Source organism: Zalophus californianus, chromosome 4 (assembly GCF_009762305.2).
Source record: "Zalophus californianus isolate mZalCal1 chromosome 4, mZalCal1.pri.v2, whole genome shotgun sequence".
Classification (NCBI taxonomy): Eukaryota; Metazoa; Chordata; class Mammalia; order Carnivora; family Otariidae; genus Zalophus; species Zalophus californianus.
The window spans coordinates 114893451-114910363 of NC_045598.1; the positions used below are offsets into that span (position 1 = coordinate 114893451).

The following is a 16913-nucleotide window of genomic DNA, read 5'->3' on the forward strand; positions in this document are numbered from 1 at the left end:
TAAGGTAATGCTGGCCTCATTGAATGAGTCCAGAAGCTTTCCTTCTGTTTCTATTTTTTGAAACAGCTTCAGGAGAATAGGCATTATTTCTTCTTTGAATGTTTAGTAGAATTCCCCAGGGAATCCATCAGGCCCTGGATTTTTTGGGAGGTGTTTGATCACTGCTTCCATCTTGTTACTGGTTATTGGCCTATTCAGGTTGTCAATTTCTTCCTGTTTCAGTCTTGGCAGCTTATAGGTTTCCAGGAAGGCATCCATTTCATCTAGATTGCTCAGCTTATTGGCATACAGTTGCTGATAAAAAATCCTAATAGTTGTTTCTATTTCCTTGGTGTTAGTCATGATCTCTCCCCTTTCATTCATAATTTTCTTAATTGGGTATTTCTCTTTTCTTTTGGATATGTCTGGCCAGTGGTTTATCGATCTATTTAATTCTTTCAAAGAACCCACTTCTAGTTTCATTGATCTGATCTACTGTGTTTCTGGTTTCTAATTCATTGATCTCTGCTCTAATCTTAATTATTTCTCTTCTAATGCATGGCTTAGGCATTGTTTGTTGCTTTTTCTCTAGTTCTTTAAAGGTGTAGAGTTAGTTGGTGAATTTGGGATTTTTCTATTTTTTTGAGTGAGGCTTGGATGGCTATGTATTTCCCCCTTAGGACCGCCTTTGCAGTATCCCATAGCTTTTGGACTGATGTGTTTTTGTTCTCATTGGTTTTCACGAATTGTTTAAGTTCTTCTTTGATTCCCGGTTGACCCAAACATTATTGAGCAGAGTGGTCTTTAGTTTCCAAGTGTTTGAATTTCTGCCAAATTTTTTCTTGTGATTGAGTTCCAGTTTTAAAGCATTATGGTCTGAGAATATGCAGGGAATAATCTCAATCTTTTGGTATCGGTTGAGACCTGATTTGTGACCCAGTAAGTGGTCTATTCTGGAGAAAGTTCCATGTGCGCTCAAGAAGAATGAGTATTCTGTTGTTTTAGGGTGGAATGTTCTGTCTATATCTATGAGGTCCATCTGGTCCAGTGTGTCATTCAAAGCTCTCGTTTCTTTGATTTTCTGCTTAGATGATCTGTCTATTGTTGAGAGTGGAGTATTGAGGTCTCCTACAATTAACATATTGTTATCAATATGACTCTTTATTTTGGTGAACAGTTGGCTTATGTAGATGGCTGCTCCCATGTTGGGGGCATAGATACAATTGTTAGATCTTCTTGTTTGATAGACTCTTTAAGAATGATATAGTGTCCTTCTGTGTCTCTAACTGCAGTCTTTAGTTTAAAATCTAATTTGTCTGTCATAAGAATTGCTACACCAGCTTTCTTTTGAGTTCTATTGGCATGGAAGATGGATCTCCATCCCTTCACTTTCAGTCTGGATGTATCTTTAGGTTCAAAATGAGTCTCTTGTAGCCAGCATATGGATGGGTCCTGTCTTTTTATCCAGTCTGCCACCCTGTGCCATTTTATGGGAGCATTTAGGCCATTCACTTTGAGAGTGATTATTGAAAGATATGAATTTATTGTCATCCTGTTTCCTTTCAAGTCCTTGTTTCTATAGATTATCTCTGTAAATTTCTGTTCTGTATCACTCTTGGGGTCTTTCTCCTTTTATAAAACCCCCTTTAATATTTCTTGCAGGGCCGGCTTAGTGGTCACATATTCTTTCAGTTTCTGCTGGTCTTGGAAGCTCTGCATCTCTCCATCCATTCTAAATGACATCTTGCCAGATAAAGTATCCTTGGCTGCATGTTCTTCTCCTTTAGTACCCTGAATATGTCTTGCCAGCCCTTTCTGGCTTGCCAGGTGTCTGTGGATAGGTCTTACATTATTCCGATGTTCCTCCCTCTGTACGTAAGGAATCTCTCCCCCTAACTGCCCTTAAGATGGTTTCCTTGGTTATAAGATTTGCGAGTTTTACTCTTACATGCCAGGATGTTGGTCTGTTTTCTTTGATCTTGGGAGGGGTCCTCTCTGCTTCTAGGACATGAATGTTTGTTTCATTCCCCAGATTAGGGAAGTTCTCAGCTATGATTTGCTCAAATATATCTTCTAGTCCTCTCTCTCTCTTCGCCCTCTCAGGGATCCCAATAATTCTGATATGGAACGTTTCATAGAGTCACTTATTTCCCTAATTCTGTTTTCATGGATTATAAGCTGTTTTTCCCAGGCCTCCTCTTTTTCCTTCTTTTCTATCAATTGGTCTTCTAGATCACTAATCCATTCTTCTGCATCGTTTACCCTAACTGTTAGATTATCTAGATTGGATTGGATCTCATTGATAGCATTTTTAAGTTCTGCCAGTTCAGCTTTCATATCTGCCCTTAGAGACTCTATGTTGCCATTAATCAATTGCTTTATTCTAGATATCATCTTCATAACTGTTACCCTGAAGTCCATCTCTGACATCTTGGTTATATCTGTATCCATTTTTAAATCTGTGGCAGAAGTCACAGTCTCTGAGTCTTTCCTATTTTGGGGGTACCTCCTTCTAGTCATTCTATTGAGGAGTTGTTAAGGGAATGTATAGAGCCCAAATTATTGACCACAACCTAAGCAAGATGCACCTGTTTTGTAGGGACCCTAGTGTTGTTGGCCTCTTGTTCTCCCAGCCTGTCTTCTGGGGCAGGGGCCTGCCAAGCTGTTACTCAGGCAACCCTGTTTAGTCAGAGTTGCCCTTCCCCTGTAGAGGGGGATGGACTCAATGAAAACTTTTTTGGGGGGGCTTTTGTTCTCTGGTGGCTGTCCCTGGCGGATTTCCACGTCTCTTCTGAGAGTCAGAGGAGAAGAGACCATTTCCAACCATCTGCCTCAGAACAGAGAGATCACAGTCTGTTCTTCAGTGAGCTCTCCAGGCCACATAATCTTCGTTTCTGTCTGTGGTGCTAAAAACTGCAACGTCTTTGGTTGTGCACCCCTCAGCTTCCAGGTCCAAGCACATCTCTGCCCTTTGTGCTTCTAAAACTGCTAGCCACCCCTGGTTTGCATGGGCAGCCCTGCCATTCCAGGTTTCAGTCTGGGGGCTGCCGTAAAGTCCTTTCCCCACCGCTACTAGTCTACGAATCTGTGCTCCATCCCCAGCACGGGAGGTTTTCACCCACCAATGATGCAGGATCCCAACAGCTCTCTCCCCCTTCTGTTTATCTTCTGATATGTGTCTGCAGAATCACGGCTCCCCGCTTCATACCTCAAAACCAACTGCCTGTAATATTTGGTTTGTAGAGATCCAGATATATCTTCTTACATCTCAGGCTGATTTTGTGGGTGTTCAGAGTGGTCTGGTAGATATGAAGCTCAATTGAGGGGACCGGTTGGAATAGGGTCCCCTACTCCTCTGCCTTCTTTTTTGAGCAACTAAACTTAAACTTAAAAAACTTTTACAGCCTGAGCCTAAGTATACCAGTGACATTTGTGACAATGTTGACACCGCCATCAGTTTCTCCCATTCATGTCAGATTTTAGGGTTTGGTTTGCAAGTCTTTGTCAGCTGAGTCCCCAGGGATGACCACAGTCATGGCACTCAAGGTCTGCTCTGTTGGTCACTGTGACAAAAAAGAATTGGATCCCAGACTCTTGACTCTGTTCTACCACAGAATTTCTGAAGGGTAAATATTTATTTAACTACCCAACTTACAAATAGTGTCCCCCAAATTCATGTCCATGCAGAACCCCAGAATATGACCTTATTTGGAAATAAGGTCTTTGCAGATACTGTCAAGATGAGGTGACAGTGGATTATAGTAGCCCCTAGATCCACTATGACTGGTATTTTCATACATTTTTTTAAAGATTTTATTTATTTATTTGAGAGAGAAAGAGCAAGAGAGCATGAGCAGGGAGGTGGGGAGAGGGAAATGCAGACTCCTCACTGAGCAAGGAGCCTAGGACCCTGAAATCATGACCTGAGCTGAAAACAGATGCTTAACCAACTGAGCCACCCAAGTTCCCTGATGCTTGGTGTTTTTATGAGGAGAAAACACAGACAAGAAAGACACATGGGGAGATGGCCTTGTGACAGTGGAGGCAGAGATTGCTTGTCTTCAATTCAAGGAACACCAAGGATCGCCAGCAACCACCAGAGGCTAAGAAGAGGCAAGGATGGAGCCACCCATAGAACGTTCACAGAAAGCCTGGTTCTGCCAACGTCTGTGTTTCAAACTTGTCTCCACTGTGCGACAACAGTCTCTGTTGTTTTAAACTACCCAGTTTGAGGTTCTTTGTTTGGCTGTCCTAGGATCTCATACAGAGAATACCTGGTACAGAGATAATGTTTTCAAAGATTTATTATGAAATATTCAAAACCAAATCAACATGGAATACATGACGGATTTCTCTTTTTGCTCACAAGCTATCCTCTAAAAGTGAAAAAGAAACAAGTATTTTTGCTGAGGCGGTAGCTGGTGGACTGCAGGGCATTTGTCACCCTCCACTACCGTGTCTGAAGGAATGAAAGGCTTTGCATGGTAAAGGGGAGCCAGAGAGTATGCCCAGTGACCACAGTGTCTCCTGAGATGGTACCTGTGACACTGAATCTGAGAACACCCTTGTTGTTTACAGTCACAAGTCATCGAGGCATCTCTTTGCAAAAACTTTAGCAACAGGCTCCAGGGCATGAGCTTAATGCCCCTTGTCACGTGCTTGGGCTTGCCTGGCTGGCCTACCCTTCCAAAGCCTTAACTTCATCACCTTGGAAATGTCAACCATGGTTCTGCCTGCCTCTCTCAGATATTTCAAGAGTGGAGTGAATTAACACATGGAAAGTGCTCAGACAATAGCCAGCACACAAAGCCCTGAATCGATGGCAGTTGCTGTTCTTGTCTAGGACAAGAACAAGCCCCAAAGGTCCCAGAAGGAGAATTTCATACAGAACAATCTTTCTTGCTTTACACAGCATAACAGTTTAGAAACCATTTCTCTGAAGAGAAAAGTTCAATATAGAGGATAGCATGGTCTAGGAGACATTTTATTTGACTCCTGTTTCCAAATGCCTACAATAGAAGACTGGAACAAAATGATCATTGGTGCAAAATAAGAGAAACTTTTCTTTCACCTTCTTGCATTAAATAGACAGAGCACTCGACCTTTAGCGGAGCTGAGAGCCAGTTTTAAATGACACATTCAGTAGAGCTGGCACCAAATTTTCCTCCTACATCATGGAGGATTCTGACTTCACAGAATCACTGGTCCACATCTGAACCAGGCCTTGGTGAGGCTGACAGGACATCTCCAATGCTCAGAATGCACAAGTATCTTCACTGACAATTTGATCTGTCTTACGTATTCTGGCTCCCTGAATCTAACAGTCTCTAGTCTCTCACAATGTGTGTATTTCCTAGAGAGAAAGTTGATCACTTAATGTGAACAAACAAAAATTTATCACAGAATTTTGAGACCCCTTAAATCAAAAGTTTAATGAGAAAAAAAAGTAAGTCACACTTCTAAGAAAGTGTGGAATCTATTTACTGCATTTCCACATAGAGTTGATTATTCAAGCTGCTTAATGTCATTGACCTCTGTGTTGACTCATTTGCTCAAAGTGTAGAGTAATAGAATGAAGTGTCAAAAAGGTGGGTGAGTAACAACATACCACTGCATTGAGTTTACATCCAAATTTCACATGGTCTGTGGTCAAATGGCCATCAAGACAACTAGGAACCATCTTCTGTTCTCAAGCTACTGCAAATCCCTGCATTCAATGCACCAAATGGGCAACATTGCCTGGCTCCATTTTATTTCTGAAGACTTCCTGGTCTGGTCTGACATGTAAAGAGCTTAGATGTTATCACTCCCATCCTCCCAAACAAGAGAAAAACTGAAAATCAGTGACTTTTCTTTAGATATTTCCAAGAACTGAGTTGACGAGGCAAACCACCAACCTAAAACCTGGAGGGGAATTCAGAGAATCAAAGCCCACAGGGAGCAGGCACTGCCGCTGGTGGGGACACGTGAAGGATATGTGATTGTCCTGGAGGCTGAGTGTGGATTAGCTGAAGAGAAAACAAAATTCTTGTGAGCCCAGTCTTAGGGGTGCCCCACACTTCTGTGAATTTTACCTCAAGGAACCCCACCAGATTCTCAAGGGAAAGATCAGAGAATAATCCCTGCCTGCTTCAAGCAGGAAGAGGGGAAAGCAAACATTATGAAATATACCCAGAGCATTCTGTTCTCCCACAAAAAAGCCTGCCATAAAGGGAAACCATCTTACCAGAACCTACCTGGCTTGGGTTTTACCAGAGTCCAACCAACAGTGGGGAAAGGAATGCCCAAGTCAAGCCCCCATTAGTCTTTTTACCCACCTAACAGGGTGAAAAAGGAACTGAGAGATGCTTGGGAAGGTCACAGCCCAGGGCCATGAGCTGACACCTAATCATAGGAACATGGAATGCATCTCCCTCCCTCAAACTTCACCACTGTAGCAAAAACACTTATTTATAATAATGGAGGATTAGAGCTAAAAAGAACTGCAAGATTCAGACTCAATTTTAAGAGTCTCTAAGAGAGCCTAAACGCAATAAAGGAGACAAAAACAAGGACACCAGAGGACATGTTAGCCCCTGGCACCTGCCACTACAACAAACAGTAAACACAGCCTCCTGGTAGCCAGATAAACATGAAATCTCACACTAAAGGCATATTTACCTTTGTCCTTCTTACTCAGGACATCATGTCTGTCCTTTAATGACAACAACAGCAACTACAAATACAGGCTAAAAAGTAGGAACACAGATGGAAGGGGCACAGCAAGCATCACAACAGGACTCAGATGTGTCAGAGATTTTGAAATTATCAGACCAGGAATTTAAAATAACTATGAATAATGTGATAAGGGCTGTCAAGTGGACAGAAAAACAGAAAAGTGGACAACATGCAAGAACAAACAGGTACTGTAAGCAGAGAAATGGAAATCCAAGAAGAAATCAAAAGGAAATGCTAGAAATGAAAACTATTGCAGTAAAATAGTTTTATTTAGTAGTATTTACCTCTGTTTTCTTCCCCTAAAACCATAATCTACTAAATAGATTCTTGCAAAGAATCTCTTTGATGGGCTTATCAGTGGACTGGACACAACTAAGGAAAGTGTCAGTGAACTTTAAGATGCATCAACAGAAACTTCCCAAGCTCAAAATCAAAGAGAAAAAACAATGGCTGAGGCTGGAAGCCAGAACCAAATATGCAAGAACAGTGGCGGGATTATTATGTTTTAAATAGACTTTATTTTTTTAGAATAGATTTAGATTTACAGTAAAATTGAGAAGATAGTTCAGAGTTTCTCATATACTTTGTACCCAGCTTCCCCTATTTCTGGTATCTTACATTATCATGGTGCATGTTACAATTAGCAAACCAATATCAATACATAAGTATTTACTAAAGTCTAAACTTTATTCAGATTTTCTTAGTTTTTTTCCTAATGTCCTTCTTTGGTTCCAGTATCCCATGCATACACATCACATTTAATGGTGATGTCTCCTGGGGCTCCTCTTGACTGTGACAGTTGCTCAGACTTGCATTATTTTTGATGATCCTGACAGTTGTGAGGAGTTCTATTCTGTGGAATTTTTCTAGGGTTTTTATCATGATGTGGACTTGAGTTATGGTTTGAGGGGAAGAAAACAGAGGTAAAATGCCATGCTCATCACATCAAGGGTACATACTATCAACATGACATATCATTGATGTTGGCCTTGGTCACCTGGCTGAAGGTAGTGTTTGTCAGTTTTCTCTACTACAAAGTTCTCTTTTCCTTCCTTCCCATACTATACTCTTTGGAAGGCAGCCTGTACTTAAGGAGTGAGGGATTATGTAATACCTCCTTAAGGGAGAAATATCTACATAAAATATTTAGAGTTTGTCTCTTCTCCCCTATTTATTTATTATTTATTTATTCAATTATTTATTTATTCCAGTTTGGACACATGGATGTTTATTTTACACCTTGGGTTATAACACTTTTTTTTTCTTGCTCAAATTGTTCCAGCTTTAGCCATTGGGAGACCATTCATGTTCTTTTGACATCTCAGAATTATGGCTTTATATATTTATTTTGAGCACATCCTCATGTTCTGGCAGTAAAGATGTACCAGGCCCATCTTATATATTACCTGTCTCAGACCTAGAATCATCTCTGGTCACCTGTACAGGAGGATGCTATGAGAAACCATGGTCTGGGTGTTAGGCATTGCTACTGGGATGTCATCTCTTTTAGACTCTCTCAGTTGACAGAATGAGGAAATACATGTTATAGAATAGCACAAGTATATCCACACAACTACATTTTCTATATGTAACCATCTGTATCTGTATTAAGATCAACATGAGGTTAGACTGAGATCTCCATCTCATTGCTACACTGGTTATGCTAGCTTCCTCTCTTTGTTTGTCTGTAAATTCCCACTCCAACTAAAAAACTTGGCTCACACCATCTGTCATCCATTCACTCAGTTGCTCAATTCCAATATACGTGTATAGCAGTATCAGCATTGCTAACCCTTACCCTCTTGGGAAAAAAACCTCATCAACCAGAGTACAGTGCTTACATGCAGTTCCTTTGTCTCTAGTGCAACAGAGACTAAGTCATTTCCAACTAACTAGCATCTTTTCCCCCACCATGTCAGTGAACTTATTTTATATATTTGTAATACACGTAGATCTTCTTGTCATGGTTTGCTTTCCTTCCTGGGAACCCTCAAACCTCCTAAATTATCCTTAAAATTTGTATACACTAAGGCTCGCTCATTATACTGTAAAGTTCTAAGGGTTTTGACATACATATTTGTTTTATAATGCATCTACCATTACAGTATCAGGGAAATTATTTCACTGCCCTAAAAATCCCTTGTGCTTTACCCATTTAATCTTCTCTCCCTCCCCTTGAGCTTCTAGCAGTCAGCAATCTTATTGTCTCCATAGTTTTGACTATTCCAAAATGTCATATAATTGGAATCATATACTATGTAGCTTTTTAAGAGTGTCTTCTTTAACTTTGAAATATGTATTTAAGTTTATTCATATCTTTTTGTGGCTTAATAGCTCTTTTTTATCACTAAATAGTATTCCATTGTACGTATATACCACAGCTGTTTACCCATTCACCTACTGAGGGATAGCTTGGTTGCTTCCAGTTTTCAAATCACTTGGGGACATACTTAGGAATGCAATTGCTGGATTATGTGATAATACCACATATTTTAAAAATCACTTCTGGTACCAATGTTTTATTATCCTACCAGAAGTTAACATTAGTTCCATTTCATTAGTTTCATTCATACAAAATATGAATATGGGGATAGTTATTCTCAGTGAATTAATGCTTTATCTTTACTGGCTTATTTGGGATTAACAACAAATTTGCATAGTGAGATAGATGCTGATTTATTGTGATTACACCTAAGGGATCGCAAATAAATCAATGTATTTTCATGCTAATGGTCATTAAGAAGTCATTTCTTTTTTCAGTGTTTCAAGGAATAGTCATTGGCCTATCTCTGGCATTCAGTAGGATATGTTCATGCCAGATATTGCAATGTTATATAGTCATGTCACATCAGCACAGTGTTTTATGATATGACTTTTAAAATTGATAACAGTATATACAATATACCTGAAAGTTGCTAAGAGAGTTGATCTTAATTGTTTTCAGCACACAAAAAAAAAAGGTAATGGTAATTTATGGGTCATGATGGAGGTATTAGCTAACCCTACGCTGGTAATAATATTACAATACAAAAGTGTATCACATCAACATGTTGTAGACCTTAAAGTTCTAAAATGTTATATGTTATCTCAATAAAGTTGGGAAAGAATTGAGACTTTTTTGGGAAAGAGACCTGATGAAATTTGGAATTTTCTCAAAGTTTTTTTCTAAGTTTTTCTAAAAGGTTTCAAAACTATACTCCAAAGCACTGTGCTAGGCTCTGAGGAAATACATATTATGTGTGTAAGACTCTGCAGCTGGACTTGAAAGAGCTTGTAACTGTATGCAGGTGACTAAGGGAAAGGGATTGGAACATGTTCCAAAGTGTTTCTATAAGAAGATAGTTTAAGATTAGTATCATATGAATGAAACAAAATAGTATCACAAGCACAGGAGAGATGAAGAAAGTATTTCCTGTGGAAGTGATCGATAAGGTTGAGATTTCCACAACTGAGCAGTGTCAAACAAGTGGCCTTATGTATCTCAGTAAAAGTCATTAAGTGCCATCATGAATCTCAATCCCATTTGAAAGACACTTCATAAACCAAGCATTTGGTTCATAAAGAGCAGTAACTCTAAGACACCATATTAAATGCCCTGCTATTAAAGTTAATTCTTGACAGTTATTTAACAACTGGACAATGCTACTAATCAGATGATAGTATTTTATGAAGTTGTTCTCTCTTTATCTCAAATATCTGTGTGTGAATATGTACATACATGCAGGGGTGTTACTGAGAAGTATTTAATAAAAATAATGTAAATTAATATGAAAATTCAATATCCAAAGCAAAATACTTAAAACTATATTTATTTTTATTTTCTAAATAAGAGTATGTATGTGGGGGCACCTGGGTGGCTCAGTTGGTTAAGCATCTGCCTTTGGCCTAGGTCATGATCTCAGGGTCTTAGAAATCCAGGCCCACATCTGGCTTTCTGCTCAGCAGGGTGTCTGCCTCTCTCTCTCTTTCTCCTCTCTGCTCGTGCTCTCTCTCTCTCAAATAAATAAAATCTTAAAAAAAAACCTGTGTGTGTACCATATATCTTCTTTCCAAATGACATAAGTTCATGTCATTTTAATCATTTCCACTCATTGTCATTTTAATCATTTTTGAGTTTTAGAATTTCTTTTCCATGTAACTCATTGATTGTACCGCTTGCTCATGATTGGGTGTCCAATGCAGACTGAGTTGCAGTGAAGGAAGGGCTGGGAGTGAGGGTCTGCTCTTGGGACTAGCATCTACCACAGGTCCCATGCTCCTGCCCACAGTGCCCCCCTCAATGCCACAGGTTCACCTCTTCTTCCAGTGCCCCTGCCAACTGGAGCCTGGAAGCATGGGGGGCCGCCAACCCCATTGCATCTGCTACCACCTCCCCCTCTGTGCCCTTGCACCGGCTCACAGCCTCTGCTGGGAAGATCATCCTCTTAGGCTCTTTGCCAAATGGTATGGAAGAATTTGCAGTTTGTGCCTTTATACCAGGGCCACAATTTAATTTTGTGTGTGTGGGCATGTGTGTACAGAGATAACAGATGTATATATATGTTAGATAATGAAATAAATGATCCTATGTATTTAAGTTATAGTCTCATTTGTGGAGAATAGTGGAAATAGAAGCTTCTCCCTCCCATCCCCTTCACCTTACATTTCTTTTTTTTTTTTGAAGATTTTATTTATTTATTTGACAGAGAGAGAGACAGCGAGAGAGGGAACACAAGCAGGGGGAGCAGGAGAGGGAGAAGCAAGCTTCCCGCCAAGCAGGGAGCCCGATGTGGGGCTCGATCCCAGGACCCTGGGATCATGACCCGAGCTGAAGGCAGACGCCCAACCGACTGAGCCACCCAGGCGCCCCCTTCAACTTACATTTCTGTCTGAACACATAAGTCTTATTTCTTTTTATTATTATTATCTTATGTTAATCACCATACATTACATCATTAGGTTTTTTTTAATTTTTATTGTTATGTTAATCACCATATATTACATCATTTGTTTTGGTGTAGTGTTCCATGATTCATTGTTTGTGCATAACACCCAGTGCTCCATGCAGAACGTGCCCTTTTTAATACCCATCACCAGGCTAACCCATCCCCCCACCCCCCTCCCCTCTAGAACCCTCAGTTTGTTTTCAGAGTCCATCGTCTCTCATGGTTCTTCTCCCCCTCTGATTTTCCCCCTTCATTCTTCCCCTCCTGCTATCTTCTTTTTTTTTTAACATATAATGTATTATTTGTTTCAGAGATACAGATCTGTGATTCAACAGTCTTGCACAATTCACAGCGCTTACCATACATAGCACATGCCCTCCCCAATGTCTATCACCCAGCCACCCCATCCCTCCCACCCCCTGAACACATAAGTCTTAAATGAAAGTCACTGTAAACTACAATCTAAATATTTTGAGTTTCAAGGAGCTGACTGTAAGTTCTCCTGGCTTTTTTACTCTGTAAAGCTTTAACGAATTTGCTCCTGTACCCAGTCATATAATCTAATACTCCACCTGCCACTAATGCAAACAGAATAAGCCACGAATAAAATAAATAAATTACTCTAAGAGAAAATAATTATGGACTCTTTGATGCTTTGTTCAGCCTATTAAACTTTATGCAATTTGCCTCGTGAAATGTATTCAACACTGTACCAACAAAGGACATATCTATTTGTATTTCTGATTTTTAACTCAAAATTTCAAACAATCTAATTTGATAACAGATTATCAAAGTAGACATTTTTTTATCTTCCCTTTTATTAGTGCGTAAAGAAACCAAGACAAAGAACTGTCAAATAACATGTCAGGAAATGCAGGTGGTGATTCCAAATCCCACTTTCTCTGGCTCACAAAACCATGATCTTTCAACATTCCCACAATGTTGTCAGTAATAACATTTGTATAATTTGATACAATATTTAGAGATCTGAAGCAATATGTAATGATAAATTTACTTTCTACAAACTATTATGATGGGGAAACTATCCATACCCAAAATAAATGTATTTTCTGTATTCTTATAAAATTTCTATACTCCTTGCTTATTTCCATCATTAATAAATTCATTGCAGTATTATCTCCCAGTCCACAGCTGCCTTTTTAGTTATGTCTGTTATCTTCTGTTTATGGTCCAGTGGTAACTGGAGGGAAGGAGATATAATATGAGTTTCTTAGAAGCCTTAGCATTTATACATTTCTGTTCTTTAGAAAAGATGTGAATTGGTGAGCTAACAAGGTTTGGAACAAAGGCTAACTGCTCAGGATGGTTCCTTTTCTCATAAAGAGGAGTAGTTTTTCGCATCTGCTGTATGAAGAGATGAACAGGGAGGTTCTGAGTGGAGGCCGGTCATGAAATCTGACTACTTCTATCTGTGTGTGTTCTGGTTATTATATGACAAAGTGTTGCAGGACATTGTGGTGTAAAACAAGCATTTTAGTATGCTCACTGATACTGTGGGTGAGGAATTTGGAGATAGTAGGATGGCTTGCTCTGATTCACTTTGGGTTCTCAACCAGGAGTGACTGTACAGCTAGTGACTGGAATCACAGGGAGGTATCTTCATTTGTCTGACAGTTGAAGCCATCTGTTGGCTGGGCCTCAGCTGGCTCTTCCACTAACCCATAGTTTCTCCATGCGGCCTCTCTGCAGGGGCTTGTTTGATCTTCCTCACAACATGGCAGCTGGCTCCAAGAGAGAAAAGCAGAAGTATTGGTGTTTTATGATTTAATCTCAGAAATCACATGGCTTCATTTCCACCATATTCTGTGGATTGAGACAGTAACACTGATATATCCAGGTTCAAGGGAGGGACATAAACCTCACAGTAGATGAGAAGGATTTCAAGATATTCATACTGTATGAAGATTACTTGGAACAAAAGATGCAGTCATGCCAATTTGGAAAATACAGTCTGCCACAATGAGTCAAATCTTAGAAATTACTGTCATTATTTTATAAGCTGTGTGATTTTTCAGCAGCCGAAGTATGAAAAGAATCAATGGTCTGGGGATATTTGTAAGTTTCATACCATGGGTCTCCCTCTGGAGACCAGTGAAAGTTGATTGTATGTCCATTCTTTATGACTGGATCTTTGCTCCTTCTGTATTCCTATGATATAGAAAGAGTGGTGTAAGACAGCTAATACTTTACCCATTGACTGCCAATCATTTCTTAATCTGCTCCATGATAATAAGAAAGATATTAGCAAAGCCTGCTCAAGTAGATGTCACCCAGAAAACCCAGTTCAATGTGCAGCTGAATCACAAAAATTGAAATGCTGGAAAGCTTGACCAAAACAATTCAGTAATAAAGACAATGTTGACTTTCATTTTTTTAATCCCTAACAAAATATTTGAGGTCTTGTGCATGTATATATGGGTTGGTCTTGTTTAAGTCCTTATTTATAACTGAACTAATATTTGAATGACATAATCAAGAAAATGTCCATAAGTCAAAAAGATTTTGCCTACATATCTATCTAAATGGAAGTACCCTCTATTCCTTAAAAAGTAGTCCTTAGAAACAGAGGCTTATGTACAGAGGAACAATTTCAAAATGTAACTTAAGAAACACTGAGATTTATTTTTTAATCTGAAAATAAAGTTAGGGGTGTGAAAGTAGCATAGAATAAAGGAAGCATACTGGCAAAGATCTCGAGAGGGTCATCTTATTGTAGTATGTTCATCTAAGCAGAATTCCAAAATGAAAACAGGCTACAAAAAATATCTTCTAGCTTACAAAAAAAATATCTATTCAGTGTTTATGGGTGCACTATTCTTCAGATTATCTCAGAATATAAACACTTTTAATTTTCCCTCAAATGGAAGCATGCTCCAGCTGGCGTATGTCATGTGTGGGGTTACAAGGAAGAATGGCAAAACTCTCCCATCTGTATAGGGATTGAAGACACATTATTTGAAGTCATTTTCTCTCATTTCGCCTGTATCATAATCTCTTCTCCATGCCAGAAAAATGCCTGGATCTCTCATCCTCCAAATGGTGTCTAATTTTTGACCTGATAGTTGCAGGATAAATTTGGGTATAAATAGCCACCGTATGACAAAGTCTCATTGTTATGCAAGATATAAGGAGGGATAAGATATGGAAGATATGGAAGGTATAAGAAAAGCATGAATTTAGTCATCATGGTAAGCAACTGTACATTGTGTTTTTTATTAGCAGTGCCATTTTTAGTGTTATTTCTAACATCTGCAAATAATTCATTTTTTCTAACAGATATCACCTTGTATTATTTCTAAAATATTGTCAGTGTTAGAACCCTTCAAAAGGGGGTACCTGGGTGGCTCAGTCATTAAGAGTCTGCTTTCGGCTCAGGTCATGATCCCAGGGTCCTGGGATTGAGGTCCACGTCGGGCTCCCTGCTCAGTGGGAAGCCTGCTTCTCCCTCTCCCACTCCCCGTGCTTGTGTTCCTGCTCTCGCTCTCTCTCTGTGAAATAAATAAATAAAATCTTTAAAAAAAGAAAAAAGAACCCTTCAAAAGTATTACTTATTCTGGGGCTTATGTATTAAATTTTACTTACTAAATTGAAGATTATTTAATGATTCTTTTTTAATATAAAATTTGTAAATTTGAATACTAATTGCTATTTAGAATTAATACTCAAGAATATAAATATTTTCAGTGTGGGTTTTCTTCTTGGCTATACATAAATCTGAAGCCCCATTCCGAGGACAGGAAAGAAGTGATGCAGCTGTCAGAACGCCATGTCCCCCATCCTTGTGGCAGCCAAGGTAAATGACAGTGCTGTTCTTATTCTCCCCATCCCACACCTCAGCTCACCCCCCACATCCACCTGCAAATACCTTTCACATGCACATTTCTTTAAATGCTGCTATCCCTGGTTTTCTATTCCTACCAGATGCTTCCCCTTTCTTCCTCTGGAGCCACTGAGGAAAAAATGGAAGATTTGATGAGATGGGTACTGTGGTAGATAGCTGTGGGAGTTCCCTTTCCAGAGTTGTGTCCTCACTACCTGCTGGACCTCACAGGGCGATGATGTGTCACATGGCTTTGTGAAGCAGCCCACGGGGAATCTCAGAGTTGTGCAGTTTTAGAATTGGAAGAATTTAGAATTTACCATAGAAATCATGGAATCCAATGTTTTTGCAGTGGGGCTCATTGAGAATAGTAGTAATTATATTAACTAACACTTGTTGAGTACTGACTTTAGTTATAGGAGCCCAATAATTCTATGTGGTAGATATTCTTTTTGTCAGTGCTTTACAGAGGATACTGTCTTGCAGAAAAAATAATATCTTGCTCACGACCACACAAATCTCAACTGGAGCTGGGATTTAATCCAGGCCATCTAATTCCCAAGTCTATGCTAGTGTTTACTCTCCCGATCTCTTTTGTTGCAGCTTACCAACATCCAAGAACACGGATCCTGAGAAATGCCATCATTTTCCATGTCATAATCTCTGCCACTTACTATGTCACACTGGCAAACTTACTTGACTTTTCCATTTCAACTAACTCATAGGCTTGTTGAGTGTAGGAACTCAGGACATAGAAAACAGTATAACAATAAATATGAGGTTTTATAATTATTAGTACTAGCCATAGCAGCATTGTTAGTTTTATTTTTTTCAGGATTTTTTTTATTAAAGATTTTATTTATTTATTTGAGAGAGAGAGAAAGCACTTGAGCGGGGGGAGGGTCAGAGGGAGAAGCAGACTCCTTGCCGAGCAGGGAGCTCGATGCAGGACTGGATCTAGGGACTCCAGGATCATGACCTGAGCCGAAGGCAGTCGCTTAACCGACTGAGCCACCCAGGGGCCCGCAGCATTGTTAGTTTTAAATCAAAACTTAACTGATACTTTTCTTGGTGAATAACTCGTAGGTTTGAACAGCATGTTTTTAGTGTAAATTTACAGTTGAGGCACATTGTGACACAGAAATACCAATTTTTATTTATACTTTCAAGGATACAGAAAATCTACAACTTTGATGGAGAGCCATCTGAGACGTCATGGGTGGTCCCTGGTCCCTTTTTTCCCACGTTTGACATGGAATCTCTTTCCATAAATAACAGTTGAGGTTTCTGATGAAATTGTAGGCCACCACAAGGAGTGTTTACGTTATGAAACATACCCACTTCATGCCCTTCAAAACTATAAACTTATAGATTACTGGTTTATTACAATAAACTCTAGCCATGGACATCCTGCTAAGGGCATTCTATAGATAAGGTCTCTTCTACCAGGC

General features: G+C 39.4%; 1 pseudogene; it reads left to right on the forward strand.

The window, feature by feature from the left end:
- Positions 1–16187, forward strand: part of LOC113926254 — a 32919-nt pseudogene extending 16732 nt beyond the window's left edge.
- Positions 16188–16913: the final 726 nt, after the last annotated feature.